At 37.0% G+C, this 16,687-nt stretch overlaps 1 protein-coding gene across 3 annotated transcripts in view; it reads left to right on the top strand.

Moving 5' to 3' along the window:
• Positions 1-16,687, top strand: part of SLC9A9 (solute carrier family 9 member A9) — a 213,083-nt gene that overhangs the window by 133,982 nt on the left and 62,414 nt on the right. The gene's annotated exons all lie outside the window — the stretch shown is intronic.

Raw genomic sequence — 16,687 nt, 5'->3', positions numbered from 1 at the left:
TGCAAGCATAAACTTGGTTGACTTCAATCGTGTGCCGTTTGAGGTGGTGTTTGAGGGTAACCGTGGTGTTTGAGGGTAAATAGAAGGTAGAGAAAAATAATTTGAGCCTTTAAAAGTTTGAGATAAATACGTGCTACAAAATCCTGGCTCTAGAAAAAATAACGATTACGTTTACTGAGATGAATCTTTTATCCCTGCTTTGTAGGTATTGATCAAGATCCCTCTTAACTCTCTCTCTCTATTATTGATCACATACTGTTGCTTTTTGCAAAATAATTGCTCTGGAAGCTCATTGAACTTTCACATTTTAAGAACTGTATAATACTGTCAGCTGGCCCAAAAAATAGAAGGGTATGAAATTAGTATGTTCTTCACATTTGTTAGTGTGCTTAATTTCCAAAGGATGTATGTTCATTCTTCTCACATTTTGCTTGACAAAGAAAGTTGGAATTTCTTCAAGAAGAAAATATGAAATGAATATTTCATTTTGACTTAAAATATTGTTTCCGTCTGAAAAAAACCAACATTTCTCAGTCTTTCTTAGGTTTTTTTAGCTTTCTGCTAACAAGTATCTTTCTTGATAGCTTTCTGCTATCAAGTATTTCATGCAACACAAGAACATTAAATTCCATTTTTAAACTATACATCAAGTGTAGAAAAAAGACCAAAACATATCTTTACGTTTTGACAAGAAAAACAGTGCTAACTGGGAAGAGAATTAGGCCTTAATGGTCTTATACATTATATGGGTTGTGATAGAAATCTTTTGTAAATCTAAACAAATAAAAGCATACATTAGTGTATCAGGGTTTGCAAAGGAACTTACTGATGGAAGAGAACTGTGTGACTTTCCTGAAAATTTAAACTCTCATAAAACATTCCTCTGGAAATTCTGAACTTTCTGTTCTTTTTTAAAATGTCAAATGGAAGGAAAGCTCTCACACCCTTGATAAACGTATAAAATCGTTCCAGAATTAGTTGAATGTAAAAGGTTAATTAAAGCAGATATTAAATAACCTAGGCTCTGTATAGCAGTATGAGCTTTTAGCATTTTGTAAACAGCTAATTACACTATAATACAGACTTTTTATAGTGAATTATCAGTGCAGCAACAGCCCAACAGTGATTTGTACTAGTCAGTACATCTATGAGATTTAAATGAGAAAATTACCTCTTATCTCAGCAAGAAGTAATTGATTTCAATGCGCTTAAAAATATATTATCCACTTCTACATTTTTTACTTCTACAAGGAGTACCATTTTGTTACGTAATGACAAATAACATATAAAGGAATCTTGAAATTGTACACAAAATTCTGTTTTTAGAAATCCAAGTTATTTTCTATGTAAATAAATATATAGAAAGTCTGTTTATATATAAAAGTTCATAAAGTGCTGTTTATGTAAAATACCCTAAACAGCAATCCTAAACCCCATGCTTGGCTGAACTAATCTTACAAGTAGACAAGGTGCTATACACTGTGACCTTGAAAATTCCCAGTTGCCTTTGCTATTCACTTATCCGTGTGCATTAGTCCTGGTCAGGAATCACAGCGTAGGTTCAGGTAGTCTGCCTGAATCTCCTGAATCATAATCAGTCCCTGAACTTTTCTAATCTCCACCCAAAGGGATTCCTGCCGTGGCAGCCCCAGTTTTCATTTTAGACACAGAAAACGAGGCCCAGTTCTCCCTCTTCCCTGCTGCATCCCATCAACTAGTGGTACGGACTTGATCGTTTGCTTCCTCTGCCTCATTCAATTCACACATATTTCTTCCATCTTTCTGGAGGAATTCTAGCCCAAACCTCACCAGTTCTGCACGTGTATGCACATGTATCCATGAGATGAGGAAAGCAGAGAAAGCAGAAAATAATTTTAATTAACTGAAACAGAAAATGAGATAAAATTATTCTGTAGACTAGTGGTTAATACGTTCACTAGGGAGGTTTCGGCTCCTGTCCAAATAAGTGTTTCTGTTTAATGTAAAATGAGTCATCAACTAAAATACAGTAATCTTCTGTGTAGTCAAGATCAGAATTCAGGTCTTCCAGTACCCTGTTCAGTAGTCTACAGCAGAATGACTGCTCACGTGCTTTCTGAACTAGTGACCCTTATGTATATGTATATTTGCATTTACTCAAGATCAAGCTTTTAAAAAAGACCAAAGATCATTATTTTTTCCTCCCGAAATCAGGGGGACTACGTTGTCTCCCATCAGTCTGAATGTCCTTTATTGATCTGAAGATCTCGGGCTTTGTGTGACTAGCTCCCGTTTTAAATGGGCACCACCTGGGCTCCTCAGTGGTGATGCTTGGGCTGGTTTGAAACTGATGCTTGGGCATGGTTTTACATTACGCTGATTCTGAAAGCATTAAGAAAACTTCTCATCCCATAAAATAAGTTGCCAGATCTGGTTCAATTGCCATGTCTTAGTTTACTGATGAAAAAAGTAGCATTATTTCCTTCTATCACGTCTTCAGAAATACTATTGTAATGCTTTCATACAGATAAGGACTAAAATCATCCATTTGCCCAACTTAATTCCAAAAGACAGTCTGCAGCCTACATCCTTTCTTATTTATGCTCAATACAATACTGGAAAAAGAAACGTACTGGATTCTCTGTCAGAGCATTTCTTTGTATTACCCTATCTCTTTGAAATCTAAGTCACAATGGCTGTGTGCCATTTTGCTATCACTTACATTGAAAATCTGAATTATAAACAAGTGACAAGTTTGCCAATTTAGATTAAGCAAATGTCACAGCTTTCAATCCAATTTATTACATATACCTCAACTTACACTATACTTACCAGAAGAGAAAGATGCATATCCCAGAAAGGGGCAGTGATACATTTAAAATGTAAAATTAATTAATCTTTTCTGAGTTTCACAGTGTCTCTTGCCTTCCCAGTTTTGTCATTTCGATAGCAAGCTCCCTGAGGTATTTTCTACCACATTGAGTTGTATCAAGCTAAACAGACCGTCAGCAATCTTCCTAACAAAAAACTACACAAAATCATTTTTAAAAAGCCTAATTTATTGATGATTTTGTCAATAAGTGTTCTCTGTCAACAAGAGGAAAAGCTGTATTTTATAGGGCTCTTAAAAAATCAAAAGCACTTTTGTGGTTTACAACTCAACTCTTGTATATATATGCTTTCTGGATCCCAATGTTATACCTCAAACAGGAGGCAAATCCTTTAGATTTAAGACATATTCTCTCACAGTATTTACTGATTCATTAGGGTGCAGGGCACATGGAATTTTAAGCATTAGACTTGCCTTTCAGCTATCAAGTCTTCTTGCTCTATACGGTAAGGTGGGAACCTGGAGCCAATGTCAAAGTATCACATATTTATGACCACACAAACAGAACTATCACATATGCCTGAAGTCACTAGCCACAGAGAATTACTTAGAGCCCCAGGGAAGCCGAGTGGCTATGGATAAATGGGGAGAGATCCTTGGCTGGTGCAGACTGTCATAATAACATTCATTTATTTTCTTGGCCTGTAGGCAGAAGTATAATATGCTTTGGGGCTCCCCGATTGAGGCAATTTCTTACTCTTCTTTCTCACTTTGCCTCTTCATTATCTCATGCAAGCTATTGCTTTCATTGTGATCACTGCTTGAATTCAGATGTTGGCTTATAGTTGCTACACACAGTACTTTATTCTTATTTTTACAAGAAGGCAGAAACACAATGGGAATGGAGTCCCTTTCTTAACCATAATGCAGCAAACACCTTCCAACACACTGCTAAGCAACACAAGAAGCAAAAATAAAGCTGAATCTTTATAGCACACTCCCTATCTCATCCTCCCAGCACTCCTTTTCCACTGCACTCATTTTAAATGGTAGCCAACTTCAACTGGGTGCTTCAGGCTTTATGCTCAAGCTGTATATGGTTACAAGGAGAAGAAGAAAAAAATATAATGAAAAAAATATAATTAAAAAAAATTAGAAGCTTTGAAGAGTGTCTCCAAATGCTCATGTAAAAAGATAAAGGCTTTAATTAATTAAAATGATTTATCAACCTTAACTACAGTGTCACAGTTAATAAGTGCTATTCAACAAGGGGGTGGCTAACCCTCCTCCTGGGTGCTCACAAAAGGCTTGCAAGGACTGGTGCAGGCAGTGTAAAAATCTCAAAACAGCACATGTATAGGAGAGAGCCCCCAGCAAACCAGACAAGAATTACCCAAAAAAGAAGAAAAATAGGAAATTTTTGACTCGAGATGGATGGAATTAGAAGGATCAAGAGGTTTGTAGTCACAGATGAGTTGCTGACATAAAGGAAAAAGCTCGTGTTGACGTTTGAAACCTTTGCTTTCCCAGAATAAGTATTTGGAAATGCAAAATAAGTGTCTGATATTTCCTAAATTCTTCTGACTACGACATAACATAATACAAATGTATGTATATAAGTTGAATTTCACCTATGTTAAGGCACCAGACCTGGGCTTCTGAATCATTTACATTCCACTTAAGCTCTTATTCTCTCTAGATGAATGAGCTTGTTACCAAGTCATACATATTGAAAAATGTGAGACTGCTAAATTCAAGAGAGAAAAAACAAGCCTAACATTTGTATTTAGGGTACTTTCTGAACTCTGGAAAGGGACTTTACATACTGTGAATTAAGGACAGTTCCTATAGTTCTGGATAAATACAGCAACTGAGGTAAAAGTATCTATCTTTGTTGTAGCTGTTGTAGAAGTAAAACTCTCCTGCAAACATAAGAGGAAAAAAAAAAAACCACCACACAACAAAACCCTGAATAACATTCTATCACAGCTATACACTGCTTGATGATCGCTGTGTGACTAGCAGAACTTATGCTATCATGGATGGCATGTGGTCCAAATTACTAACTGCACTGGAAAATATTTTTTTACCTCTGGAAGCTCTGTAGTAGAGAGAGAGTCTGTCTGTGGGCATGTGCACAGGCACGGTTATATCAATAATAATTTTCACATTGTAAACAGTGCGACTACAGATCAGTACCTATTTTGAAGACAGTAAGTTTTCATGTGAAAGGCCTAAATATTAGTTGAAACAGCCAGGTGAGATTTAAATGCATTGCCTGAAACTGGCAAAGATGGCCAAGTTTCTGAAGGAAGGATTACATTGCAAAAGAAAATCTAAAATTAACTGAAATCTACACTGTCTAAACTAAAAAGTGCAATTATGAGACCAAGATTATAGTGGAATAAAACATTAGTTAAAACCAACATGGAATCATATAAACACAATGATGAAGGGGAGCATACTTTTTCAGCACTTCCATATAGCCGCTCTCTGTCGAAAAGACTATTATGCTTTAATTGATATTTACTATATCAGGACCGTATGTAATCTTTGTGGTTTTCTTTTTTAATGATAGAGTAACAAAATTAAATAAAATTGCTGTCCTTTTGAGTCTTTTTTTTTATTCTTTGTTGTTGAGAAGCAAAGTGTTGTAAAAGAAATGAAAAGTTAAAATTTCCATTTAGCAGTATTTTAGAACATTGTCTTCAGAAATGACAGTACTGTATACCCTGCTTATTTAAAGTGGCTTTAAAGAGTGTTTCAACACGAATGTGCAGAGGTGTTTCTCTGCCATTAAAAATGAAAGGGTAATAATTGTTGACACTGCACACATCAGACAATGAAAATTTAGGCAAAACTCTTCCATTTTAGTACCTAGCATTTTACGTGGTCTGAGACTTTTCCCTAGGTTCTTCCTTTAGAAAGCTTAGTGATTTCAAATGTAAAAAGAAGGCGAATGCCCAGAGCTGATACAATTTAATGATTATGCATCTGATATGAAAATAGATAATTTAAAATATAAATAAAATAAAAGCATTTTTTAATTTCACAGCAGGGTTTTTTTTTCTGTATTTCTATGACTAATTTACAGCTAACTGAGCACTCTCTGTCCTACGATATTTACTTCTAGATGAGGAAACATGAAAAAATCCTTTCAGTGGTTACTCAGATGACCAACCACAGTGCACCTGCTTATGAATGTAGTGATCTCAGCTCTAAAGGGCATTGTGCTGCATGGTTAAGATCATGTCAAGAATCCAGAAATGCCATTGTGATTTACCCTTTAATAGAACAATTGTACAGCATATCTTCGAAGGTATATTCACCAATATACCATATATCTGTTTTATACAGCTTTGCATCAATCAATCCATACGAGTCCTTACTATCATTTCCTGCTATTCTGAGCATTTCAGACAGAACTTAAGTGAACACGTTTGAAACTGGGAATTAAATATGAACTTAAGCAATGCAACTGATTTTCACAGGTTGGGAAAAGAGCAACCTAAATGGAAAAATTAGTGACAGCTTTCATGCCAGGTACCTTGTCACCAGTTCTCAGCCGCAAAGCCAGTAGTGTTTACTCAGTGTGTTTTGGTGCTGGTCATTTATCCTGACCAGCATTGCTCTTCACTTGCAATGGCTATGCACAGAATTGCTCCCAGTATCGGCTTTATGTGAGAAATTTCAAATGTCGATGGAAAAGATTAAGCGCATGATATGTTTTTCCCCCATGCTGTGAGCCCAGGGAACTTAAAGTTGGTCATCTCATTATTTAGACTAATGCCTCAGGAGCATTTAATGTTTTATTTTGTGTTAATCACATTAGCAATAATATAGTGCGTCTACAATGGCCTGGGCTTCTTTCCAAAGCTGTGCTGTTTGCATTCAAGGAAAATAAAGGAACAGACACCTAAAGTGATTCAGAGAACAAACATTTTACTGCTCTAAAAATCATTGACATAATTCACTGGAGGGAACTGTTATTTCTAAGCCAGGAATTAACTACCCTCATCTGTAGGAAATTGTCAAAATACATCTCGGCACAGTTTCTTTTCCTCATACAGATCTTTTGTAAAATCAGTTCTCATTTTTCCTGGCTGGCAAAGCTCATTAATAGTCTAAGTAAGATGCCAACAAAATGGCCTAATTCCTGACTTTTTTCTTTCTTTTTTTTTTTAAAGCTGTATTCATCTCCCTAGAGTTCGTAAAAGTAGCAATTAGGACATTTGCTCTGTGCAAAAATGATACTTCTTGTAATGCAGTAGTGTTTCTGTCTTTTTGCGTTGACTGAAAATGCGTTTTTGATAATGTTCCAGGGCTTTTTTTTATTAATATAGTTTCAGAATTGTGTACAAAGTATTTGATCTATAGACTTCCTCACAGCATGGGAAGAGGTATGGTAATAATACTGAATTTCTTAAAGCCTGTGGAGGCTGATCAATATTATGTTTTGTGTACTGCCTCTTATTGAAAGGATGATACAGAAATGCATTTGTGTGTCTATACCTCTTCATTTTGCAACATCTTAAGTTAAAGCAAAAAAGCACCTTCCATCACCAGTAGCTGCTCCTCTCTGTGTGATCATTTGTCCTTAACACATGTAGGCTGATAACAGTCTCAACAGATGCTATTCAAAATAATACTATTCGACTTAAAGTGTGGGAAATTAAAACATACCTTTTATTTTTTTCCGAAACAGTTACAGGGTAAAGAGTTTGGATGGGAAGCATCACAGTCACCTCATAAGAGCCTTGCCACTCTGTGCTGTTATCCAATGATATTTCAAAAGCTCAACTTTGTTGCGATTTACTGGGTTGAGACTCAAAAGAAATAACCTCATTACTACCAAAAGAGGTACCAAATCCCCTCCTTTCTCCTAAGTCAATGCTGCACCAATGCTGTAATACGATACCAGGGGACCCTGTTATTCTAGGAGCCCCATCTCTTATCTGAGACATAAAACTCAGGTGAAAACAAAATAGCAAAATGCAGCCTTACAGAGAAAGTAATAATTGCAGTGTATACCCCAGCTACTATCGTGCACATTCCTCATGTCTAAACTTCTCTTGCAGCTTTAGAAAATTATTCAGGTTACATTATTTTTCATGTGTTATTATTGTTCAGTGTCTGTAATCGCAATGTAGTATTCCTGAGTGATGTGACCTTGTAACCATTTTTCTCCAGACGTGCCTGCATCTCAATTGAGTCTGAAAAGATTTTTTTCCAATTCAGAACAAACTTAAACTTTAATAATTTTGTAACATTTTAATATTAAAGATTCTACTGTTAGCATGAGAGTTTCATTTTAGAAGGCTGCTGGTAGCAATGGAGTTACTCTGAATCTCAGATTTGCTAAGGATTTGGGGTTTGGGTTTTTTCTGTAGCTGACATTAAAAACAAAAAATTAGGAGGATTACAGTCCTTTCAAGCTTTCCCATCCTTTTCCCATAAATCTGCATCTGCCTACGAGCAATCACACACCCATTCAGTAAGTAAAGAGTGTAACTGAGAAGGGCGGTGACTACTAACTGGCTATGGCCATGTAGCCTTATGACACTGTTCTGGACCTTCTCTCTTCTCTTCTTGCTCTTCAAAGTAAGAGGGAGCTTATAGACTTGCTTATAGAATGCTCGAAAAGCAGGCAGTAAAATGCTCACCTTGTTCTATAGATCTTGGTTTTTACATAAATGAGCTTCATGAAACTATCTGTTTCTTTCATTGAGAAAATAGCAAATGACAGGGATACCAGGAAGTGCCATTCACCAGCCAATCTGTTGATGACATGCATGTCAGATGAGCTGCGCCAGTACTCTGGCGTGTGGAAAATGAAAATGACCACCAGATCCCTGTATAGCTGAGGGATGCTGAGAGATGGCAAAAATATTAAGGCAAGGCTCTTTGGAAACACTCAGTACCACGTAAGTTTGCTCCTTTTGAAGGAGTGACAGTGACACCATTGACATTGGCGTGAAGGGGAGCAGTGAGCCCCACGCTGGGAGCCTTTGGAAACCTCCCCTCACACTGCAGTTTGGAGTCGGCACAAAAACCAGGGGGGGCATTTCAGAAAAAGGCAGGATGAAGAAAAAGTGCTCTTCTGTGGAAGGGGAACGGCTGACGCACAAGCACACAGCACACACTGCAGTCCTTACTAAGGAATGGGGAACACAACAAAGCTTTGCTAAGCTACCAGAGGGATCTGAACATTGCCAGGTTTGTAGAAAAACAGTTATATCCAAGATACATGTTTTCCAGAGAAGGATATAAAAAAGGGTGAAGAATGGAGGAGTTTTACACATACGTTAAGACAGAAAGTTTATTAATCTAAATTTGGACTACTAAAAATACCATTTTATGAATGGCTTTTCTTCTCCCTAAGGCAGGACGAGAAAAACAAAACACACACATGAACTGTTACTCGCCAAAGTAGAGCTGTAGAGCTGTAAACAGCAAAGCATGTGGCGGCAGCTGGATCACATACCAGAGTGCGATGAAAGGAACAGGAACAATGTATGACTATAAGCACATATAAATAGGAAAACCAAAAATAAAGGGTAAAACCAAAGAGGAAGAGGGAAAAGTAAAGTGAGGGAGAGTTTCACAGAAGAGACACCAGTACAGAAAAGAAGCAAAATAGTGCTGATCAGCTGATGTCCTGAGTGGCAGATTAACATTGCTGCCAAGGCCTGTGGGTTTCACTAGCTGTCTATGGGCCACACACTGAAGATATTCAATGGGGCAACTTTTGTGAAGTCCAAGAAAACAGTTCCAGAGAAAGCACAGAAACCAAATTTCTCATGCACTCACTTAGTATCAGAGGCAACTGTGACTTTGGATCCCTGCAGACTGCACACATGTACGTATATACGCATTAATGTAAAATGGCCTTGCACTACACATTTTTCAGAATCGAGCTTTAAAATGGGAACCACATGCAGCCCACTGCCTGAATATGAAAAAGTCCTGAACTGACTTGCAGCAACATGCTGCGAGTTAGATCTGCTTAGTTAGCGACAGGTAGTATGCTGTTAGGGCAAAGTAAGCATGCAGAGGGGGTTTGGCAGAGTCAGCAGCTATTTTTCCAGTTTAACATGGAATTCAATGTAATTCATGCAATTCCTGTGTCTGTGGACATAAACACACAATCTGCATTTCCCATCCAGCTAGATTTGGTAAACTTTGGTGTAAGAAGCCTGTGTGTCATAATGTAATGAACAATATAACAAATATGTCTTATTCTAGGCTGAGAATCTACTACAATGGTATTCCCTTAAATCTGAAAACAAGTCCCAGTTCTTACACTGTTGCCACACAGAAGTTCACATTATTTTGGTTGCAGCCAACCTTCACCCTGATTTTATTCCAATTCTGTTCACATGCAGCAATATTACTACAAATGATGATTTCTAAAAATTCCACAGAAGTTAAATGGTGCTCATTTTAGTCAACTTTGGTTCCTATTTTTAAGCAAGAGGCTTGATTCCTCACTACAGGTATATTCACATAGCACAATGACATTCATAAGGTACCAGGTGTGCCAGAAGCATTATAGGGCTGTAAATCACTGCTTCGCAGAACTCCTGAGCTGGAGTGCCAAGCTGTCATGAGTGTAAGACACCTGATATTGCATTCTGCCATACAGATCTACCTTGTTACTTCAAAGTGACCAAACTATTTTATCCTGTCCCTCCTGATATCAAGATAAAATAGGATTAACGGAATAGAGAATCAGATACCAGATACCTAAAGATCCAGTTCATCATTCTAGTTACTATCCGCATAAGTGCATGATGTAAATGTAAGCCATCATCTATTTTTAAATTTTATCATTTTATTTCACACAGCTGCACAGCTGTAGGGAAGTGATTGGTAAAATTTTGTGCGGTAACATTATCCACAATTTCACAATCTTTTTGATACTTAAGATGACATCTAGAGACTATAACTTGTGGATCTCTTATAGAGCACTACAGTTCCTTCTTCAACCTTATCTTCTATTTGCATTTACACATTATCTTAATGTATTGCAACCCTTCTTTACTTGAAAGGCATTTATAGAGGTAACGTATTAATTTAATTACCAACTCTGCAACAAAGTAGTTCTTTATATGTCCACTAAAAATTATCCATAGACCTTGACCATAGGACTAGTGTTTTGCAGTAGTATTTCCCAAAAAATTATCTTACTAGTTTTTGTGAAATAACAAGTTCAAAAGTCAAACTATGATAACACTTACCTGTTACTCATACGATTCTAGTGGTTTAAAGTCATACTCTGTTCTATTTCAGTATGTCATGTATATAACATAGAAAGCATTAGCCACATGACAAACAGCTGTCATAACCATTTCGGAAGCATCGTTTACCTGATAATTTATTTTACTCCTTCTCAGCAAGAAATTAAACTGATTTGGTCTTTCTGCTGTGATACCCAAGTGATTATTCCTGCCTTAAAGTGTTTTCATTTATTAACAAAATCAGCTTGAGATGAACTTTGAAGATCTATACTCATGCCATAACTCTCCATGGATTTTGTGTCAATCAAAACATTGTACTATAAAAAGCAGCATCAGTCCACAGCAATAGCAATACATAGCAGAAATACTGCAATCTAGAACCAAAAGCAGATTTTAGGTGTCACTTTGTTAGGAATACACATCACACTTACTGCCACATGGACAAGAATAATGGCCTGAGCAATCATTATTTATCCTGAAGGTTTTTTAATTTCAATTGTAATGATTTATTAGAGATGGTGAAACAATCTTTTTTGGATTTTGCTCATGTTTCTAGTCTTTACAGTTAATAATTCTGTACTGAATACAATATGCTGGTGATGGATAGCTACAAGCTTCAGATTTATTCATGCAAAAATATTCAAGACTCCTGTTGCAAATGCTGTTTAATGGCCATCTTTGAAAATTGGGTTATAAATCATTTACTCAAAAAACCCTTCCTGGTATGTGCAGTTTTTAAGATATAAGCTGAGGCTTAAAGACTATTTTAGTTAAAATGAGACAGCCAGTGGAAGGCTGAGGCAATTGCACTGAGACAGTGAATTCTTCCAGTAAAACCTTTGACAAGCAAAGAAGCCAATATAATTAATTATTTTGTAGCAGCACTCCTAGGGCTCTAAACAAAATCACAGCTCTGCTAAGATAGATATTGTATGAACATAATGAAGGATGTGCACTTACAAGCTAAATACACACAACAGATGAGCAATGGGGTGGAGGAAGTATTATCCCCAGTTTATAATGTAAGACCAGAAACAGAAAGTGATGCCAGACTTCTCACCTCTTGAATTGCCTTTTTTTCCCCACTGATCTAGAAAAGGAAATAGAGGAGACATGGCTAATTCTGACTCGTATCTGACAGCTCTGTAGTATCATGTTCCATTGGGACATTCACCATCATGCACTTAGATCAGGGAAGATTGTTACTCACATTAGGAGACATTTCTCTTGTAAACTTTCCCAAGCCCGATGTTTTGTTCATTAAATCATTAGCTGCATTAAATAATACACATATAAACAACTCTTTCTTGGGGCTTCATTGGTGCTTGAATTTGAAAGATGTTTGGTGCAAGAGGACAACATCAGCAGGACAGTGGATAGTGCCACCATCCATATCATTCTCAGGCCAGTATTTATGGCACTTCCGAGAAGTGTGGTGGGGAATCACCTCAGTTTGAGGTGACTGATGAAACCAGGCTTTTCAGTTCTTTGCAGGGCACTCGAATTGATCAGTCATTAAATAAAAAGGGGGTGGAATCAACTACTTGCTGTCAGGACATGTTTTCAAATAAAAGCAGCCCTGGCTGCTTCATGTGGAGCGCAGCTAACCAGCATGAGCATATGGTGGGTGCACACCAGCATAGGTGGGACTGCAAGCAAGATTCCACTTGCATAAAGGCCCAAAAATAGAATTTCAGTAATTAGAATTCAGATTCCAGAGAAATATCTCTATTTACGGATTTCCTGGCAGCTAAAGTGAGGGATGGCTGAGAATCACACTTGAAAGTATAGACACCAAAAGTTCTGCTCTGCATGCCTACATTCTCATGAAGACATGAGTCCATACATTTTTCTGTGGCTTCACTGTGGAAAGCAGAGATTTTATCCTACAGTGTTGACTTTGTGGTCATTTGAAGCAAGGGAATTAAAAGTTTGCAATGCCTGAATAGTGATTTACTACTCGGTATTCCTATGGATTGGTTTTGTATTTCTTACTACTAGTTCCCCTGACAATTTGGGATTTATCTTTCCATCCATTTTCATTTCAAACCACATAAGAAAAGATGTTATTGACTGCTTTGTATTCAGTGACAAATTCCTCCTCTTATTACCAAATGCATTCTGACTGCTGCTAAAAAAAACGATGCACTTGATAGCACACGGGGATTTAAATACCGTCAACTGTAAAGGGTACTTCTGCAGACTAATGCACGGTTCCTAGCAATGCTTAGACCTAATTGCTAGAGTCTGACTGAAGTAAAGAGCTTGGCTTCCAGGTTTTGAATAGAGCAGCTTTGAACAATCTCTGAATCCAAGTTTTCATCCAGCCATTATTTAAAAACAAAAAACTACACACACACCCCCAAAAAAGACCCAAAGGAAGAAGAATACAGAGCAGCTTTCAAGGATTTTGAATTCCTTCATATTTAAGGCATTTGAATCTAAGACATTAGTAAACCTTATCTAAATACACAGAGTAGATAAACTCCACTGCAATATAGTTCTGATTAAAAAGTCATTGCATTTTTTTTTATGGAAGTCATCCTAAATGTTTAATGTATAGAATAAAAAGATGCAAAAATAGAAAGTCAGAAATAAAAGCATACAATATTTAGAGGAGCCAAGAAGAAATGAACAAGGAACAGAGAGCAACCAGGAAAGTGGGAAAGAAGGACGGAAAAGGGAGACTGCAAGAAGTAGAACAAGGTAACAGGGGAAAAAGAGACAAAGTTGACAGCAAGAAAGGAGAAAAAATACTAAGAGAGTATTTTTCTGACCGTCCATTAAATTTTCTCACAGTAGTGGAAAACTGAGAAGGTTAAAAAAGGATAGACTTTTATACAAATAATAACAATATGGTATTTCTTAGAGGCCTTTGTATTAATTTTTAAGAGTTTTAAGTTTACAAATTCTAGTGCAATAGCATTAGATCTAGCTGGTCTTATGAGGAAGTCAAGGATGTAAACTTGAAGTGCATATCAGTAGTTAATTTCAGTTGTCTTGACTGTCTCATGTAATTCCTTATGCTTTGTTTTTTCAACATTTGCAATTTAAAAATAGCATTCTAGTTCATGTCAAGTATATCAGAGCTAATTATAGCAGACCATGATTTGCAATGCTAGGTGCCTGATGTTAGGCTCCCAAGCCTATGTTTGATATGAAATAATTAGCCTCAATTTCAGAACTGACTGAAATAAGTCTGCTTAGTGCATACTTAATAAAATTGCTAATATGCAAAATATTACAAAAAATTTATTGCTATTTTAGTGCATTAAAAAAACCTCACATAGAATGCAAAGAATGATCGGGTCCTTTTCCCAAGGGACTTTAAATCAATAGGTAAGATTGTGCTATCCACACAAATTTCCAGTAGCGAGATACTATTTCATGAGAAAAACAGCAATGACATCTGACCCTGTGTTTTAAATGAGAGACCAGACCAAAGGAAAGCAGCAGCTGTAGCTCTACGGCATTCACATGGCATAAAAACCTTTTTTTTTTTCCTATGTGAAAAATCTAAGACAGAAGTGTGATTTCATCAGATATTTATTGCTGGATTTTTCTGGCTTAAAGCCAGCTTAAATTACACTTAAAATGTAATATTTCTGTTAAGATTTCATGTGAGTATCTTCATACATGCTATATTATAATAATCTAATGTCTGCAGAATAAACAAAGCAAAACAGCTAGCTACCTCTGTAACTATAAGGATTAGAAATTATACACGCAGAGAAACTTAAGCATACCACAAATTCTGCAGAACTCTGTACATCCAAATTTTTTTTATGCCTGTGGATTCCTGTTGTCAATGTGATTGGTTAGCTGTTATATCACTGCTACTGAAACTATATTACACAGCCAGAAACTCTGGATCCTATTGGCCCCGTTGCCTCCCCTTTTTCCCATTTGCTATTACAGTCCTTTTAGTCCCGGGTGAAATGTTTTCTGTTGTCTTAGCACATTCTATAATAAACGCATCACAACTCCAACACACACAATCAGTCAGAACTGGCAGTTTCTCAACTCCAGTAAGTTCAGAACTGCATGAAGGCTAAATTACTTCTGTCCCAGGAGACTGATTCTTTGAGGTCAAGTCAAGCTCATTAAGGAGAAGAGAGTGTGGGGAAGTTTCTGCTCAAGCCTTTCAGCTGTCCCTCTCATGCGTAAATGCTTTGAATTCTTTTATTTCTAGAATGGTGCAGATCCTTAACTATTGTACTGCTGGTGTTTTTCTGTACTGGCCAAGTAGTGTTGTTGGTGAACACATCTAGCAACTAAGTGTAGTCTAGTAATCAGGGCACATCATTGCATTTAGGAGACTGGGATTTCTCTTTCTGATTCTGACCCGGTTTATGAGTTTGGGGCCATCACACTTGCATTTGTGCCGTTGTTTCAGCATTCACATCCCACTGTAGTTACGCTGTACACTCCGAGGTGCAGGGCTGTCTCACACTGCTTAGTTTTACAATGCCAAGCACAGATAAGGCCCTAGACACCACTGTTCTGTATGTGACAATAACAAATCCTATGTCGGACAGATGGTTAAACCTCTATATAATGTTTCCTTTTCTTTTCACATGTAAATGTTTCCATTTTAATGAAATGGAAAATACCTAACTTGCTTTACTCCAAACTAATGAATAGGTTAGTGCCATCAGAAGCTGTTTCCAGCAATTTAAAGAACAGGACCAAAAGAAAAAAGGAAGAGAGACAGCTACTCGTTCTGTCTCCTTGTTGAGTCAGCACCAGGATTGTTATTTTTAATAAAAAGATAGAAATATTTATGCCTGAAGGACTCGGATTTGTTGAAGCTCAAGAGCTATGATAGAAACAAACGTCTTTTTTTCTCTTCTATTCAGTATTTACATATAAAAAGCATCTATTTTGCATATAGTTCCTGTCATTGTCTCTGACTGAATAAGTTTGTGTGCATAATATTTACAGGAAAGAATGCTGAGGTATGTAGTTTTTAATATTAAATATTATTTTAAAATTTATTTTGATGTCTTATTACCAAAAGCAAAAATATACTCAAGAAGGAAGAATGTCAGAAAAACAGTAAAGTGGCCTTAAATGAAAATCTAGTGAAAGAGCACATTTTATTTGCATCAGTAAATTCTCTATTAGCTTGGTGGACCTGGTTCTATGTGGGATCTTGTGAGGCATTCGGGTGCTGTTGGTCTCTCTATAGCTGTGGGCTTCAGATTCCCCTGGTAAGGTTTGTTATTTGTCATCCCTCACTTGTTCTCCTTCCTTTCTTGGTGTGAACATCAGCACAGGCCTGTTATTCAACTCATAACATCTCAGTCGCGTTTCTCCGCAGTTCTGAGTATCAGCCATATTCAGACTCTGCCAATTTTTCCACCATGTCACTTTTAACAGCCAATTTTATTTTTTTCCTGTCCATATTAGTAAAATACCATCCAGGTCCTCATCATGTTGCACATCACCCACCACAATCTCCTCTTCCCTCTGGTTTGCTTCCCTGTACCTTGTGCACTAAGTAAAGCCCTTTCTGAATGCTAGAAGCCATCCATAATGCAGCACAGTCAAGAAATGACGGAGTCCTGCCATCCTACTCTCCGCATACCTCCCTAACTCCAGTTCCTCCTCAACACCTCTCTTCTGCCAGTAATAA

The sequence above is a fragment of the Larus michahellis genome, chromosome 6, assembly GCF_964199755.1.
Source record: "Larus michahellis chromosome 6, bLarMic1.1, whole genome shotgun sequence".
Lineage (NCBI taxonomy): Eukaryota > Metazoa > Chordata > Aves > Charadriiformes > Laridae > Larus > Larus michahellis.
The sequence above is the reverse complement of the archived record's forward strand: the minus strand, read 5'-3'. Positions and strand labels throughout refer to the sequence as shown.